The sequence below is a fragment of the Cydia splendana genome, chromosome 20, assembly GCF_910591565.1.
Source record: "Cydia splendana chromosome 20, ilCydSple1.2, whole genome shotgun sequence".
In the NCBI taxonomy this organism is placed as follows: domain Eukaryota; kingdom Metazoa; phylum Arthropoda; class Insecta; order Lepidoptera; family Tortricidae; genus Cydia; species Cydia splendana.
Genome location: NC_085979.1, coordinates 10,216,325 through 10,219,766, shown reverse-complemented (window position 1 = coordinate 10,219,766; position 3,442 = coordinate 10,216,325). Strand labels below are relative to the sequence as shown.

Sequence of the window (3,442 nt, the reverse complement as noted above, 5' to 3'; positions counted from 1 at the left end):
CTTATACCTAAGCTAGCCATACACGTACGGATTTGCCCGCCGGATCTACCTGAAAGATGTGTCTGACGGGCACATCCCGATCCGTTGGTTTTTAGCACGGACAGCGGACAGACATCCGGCGGACAAATCTGTGTCTATTTCTCGCCACACATTGACGTATGTGCCCGTCAGACACATCTTTCAGGCAGATCCGGCGGGCAAATCCGTACGTGTATGGCTAGCTAGAGTCGCACCAAGAAAAGTCTGCAGCGAATTTGATAGCCCATGCAGTGTAAGTGTTATTTATACGTCATAATTTCATAGAAGTTTGACGTTTAAAATGACACTTGCACTGCGTGGGCTATCAAAATCGCTGCAGACTTTTCACGGTCTGACTCTATTGTCTCTGGAATTTCGGCTTAGTTTTTATTTCATTATTATAATTTGTGACATTCTACTCTATTGTTGTTATGGATTTAATTTTTAAGTATGTTATAGTAACATGAGCTGGCAAATAATTCTAAGCTTTCCAATAGTTTTACAGACTTCATATTATTTACATAGATCTCAATGGCTTCCCCTTCTAATTAAGGAACGGGTTATATGCAATTATTTCAGATTTAAATAAGTTTTACAACACATTTACTTGTATCGGTTGTAAAATCCATAGCGTCATCAGTGGGGAGACACTCCTGACTTCGGGTAAACTCGGCTCCGTTCGGCTCAGCATTGCTTCGAGCAATTATTAGGGTTGGCTTGGCACCACTTGACGTCCTTTTGCGTGCACGACTACAGATAAGATATTCACTTGAATTTTGACAACCCTAAATAGCCGAAAGGGATAGTGCCTAGTACATTAGAAAGGGATAGCATGATTCGACCCTGAATCGCTGTCAAACTTCGGTTTTGTAGCAAGTGTCCTTTCTGTACGGTAGTACTACTATGTATTCTGTGGCGTCATATTTAAAAAAAAAACTTATATCGACACTTGACTTTTCCATACACGACCATAGCCAATTTATCTGTAGAATAGGCGCAATATTCTAATTTTATTGGGGTGACCGAAACTTCGTACCTACAACTTTTCAAATTTGCCGCCTTTTTTACTTATGAAACTGGTTTTCCAGACTATAGTGATACTTATATACTTATAAGAGGAATAATTGCATTAACCCAGTACTAATTAAGTAACTATAATAGTGACCTAGTGGCAGCCGTCGGTGGTGTCACGTTACCATTCTTACCTTGCTGGGTTTGTAAATCTCTCATAATAACTGATTGATCATGTATGTGACCGATAGAGTGGAATTTTTGTAATTGTATAGACAACCGATTGGTATTTGTCGAGCTTGAATTATTGCGGGATTATAATGTAGACCCCAATACTTGAATTTACAGCTGTACTCTATGCTTAAATGACTTTGTTGAAGTTTTAGTTTATTTATGCATGATAAGGGGTCATCCATTAATTACGTCACACGAATTTCTAGGTTTTTTTACCCCTTCCTTGTCACACTTGGTCACATTTGGCAAACCCCTCCCCCCTGGTGTGACGTCACATTTCTTCAACGAAATCGCCAAATATTTATTTAATATTTTATCAAAATATTTTTGACAAAAGAAATATTAGTAATTTTATAACCCAAAACTGATTAAGAAATAAAATTAAACGAATAAAAACGATTATCGTTTCAAAACCTTGTTATTTAAATGTTAATTAGCGTATAAAATAATTTAAATAAATTTTCGGTTACTGATGAAGTTAAAGTGACATCACAAAGTTTATGACTCCCTCTTCCCCCTTGTCACAACATGTCACATTTTCTTGACTCCCTCCCTCCCCCTAAATGTGTGATGTAATTAATGGATGACCCCTAAGTAAAATACTGTTATATTATTGCTTAAGAATTAAAATGACTTCTTAATTACTTCAGTTTCATTTCTCCTTTTAAAATAATATGATTGATATGTATTGATATGATACATATAAAATTTTATACTTTTTTGGATATTAAGTACAAAATTTTAAGTAGGTAAATAATTGTGCAGCACCGACCGTTTGACTTTGTTGTGAAAGTTACGATATTCCAAATCAAAATTGAGGGACCTATAGCACAATATAATATAGGTATCTTGCAAGCTTGCTTCTTCAAGCAAATCTTGTCAGTAGAAAAAGGCGCGAAAGTCAAATTTTCTATGAGACTATATCCCTTCGCTCCTACATTTTTCAAATTTGCCGCCTTTTTCTACTGACAAGATCTGCTTGACCAGCTATAATTATTTTTTACTTAATAAATTGAGTTTAAAAAAACATTTAAATACCATAGAAGAAACGTACTCCTCAATTTTTTTCAGAATATCAATCCCGGTTACAAATGGACCAAACCAGGCAAACCATATATTTCCATTTTTGAAGTCGGGCAAAAAATGGTTTTAAAAAGAAATATTACAGCGTATATTTTTAGCCAACATAACAATATAATTTATCCATACATAGACAATGAGCTAATCATAGACACGTCTTTTGAGCATAGACAGTAGAACGACCTTGAAAATGCGAACACGATCGTAGCTAACTTCGCTGTAGTTTTTCCCGCAGTTTGGCGTCCACACGGACTGATATAAAAAATATTATACAAATTTTCTATGAATTTAGATCAATAGGACATTACAATCCCAGTGTGTTTTGTTCTTCAGTGATGTTCTAATGGACGGAATATGTTTGTTCTGTGATTGTTTTGTTTGATAGCTAGTGCCGTGGCGGTTTTGTAAACACGGGAAACGGGACCCACGTCTATGACTTATCGTACGTATTTTAGCCATTATCGGTAGCAAATCATTGTTTCTTTACAAGCATTCCTCAAAATCAAGTATATTTTGTTGATATTTTGTCTACTTCACACAGATTAACCTCGAAATGGTTGCGATGTTTGCTTAGTATGAAAAAAAAATGTTGATATGCCATAATTTGATTGTGGTGTTGTTACGACTGAATGGTGTACAAACGTAGTTTATGCTCCACAAAACAGTGATTTGCTTGAAATATACTGTTATTTAAATGTAATGTGTGTTTTCGGACTGTTTCTGGTTACTACGTATTTCATGTTTTCGTATGAGCGTGCAAGGTGTAAGCGTTTTAGAGATATGTGCCCAATTTGATTGTTTGGCAATAGGTAAGTTGTGCACAGTGCACGGATGTTATGATTTAGGTTAACAGTATTGAATAAATCAACATTTTTTTTAATGAATCAATATGTACACTAAGGTATATTGGCTAAAAGCTAAAAAGATAGACTGAAGCTGATATGAAGATACTAGAAATATGGCAACTAATCTATAGTAAAATATGGCTCTAGAAAATAGACAACATTCTTCTAGTCTTATCTATTTGCTATTATAAATTGATGTATCATCAGTTTGAAAATAAATACAACTAACACACTTTATGTTAAAGGCTGCATTT

The 3,442-nt window shown here is 35.1% G+C and overlaps 1 protein-coding gene across 1 annotated transcript in view; it reads left to right on the top strand.

Moving 5' to 3' along the window:
* Positions 1–2,528: 2,528 nt before the first annotated feature.
* The window catches only part of LOC134800825 (sister chromatid cohesion protein PDS5 homolog B), a 61,207-nt gene continuing 60,293 nt past the window's right edge, over positions 2,529–3,442 (top strand). Inside the window, exon 1 of the mRNA XM_063773382.1 lies at positions 2,529–2,785. The gene's annotated coding sequence lies outside the window, so the exon portion shown is untranslated. The remainder of the gene's footprint in view (positions 2,786–3,442) is intronic.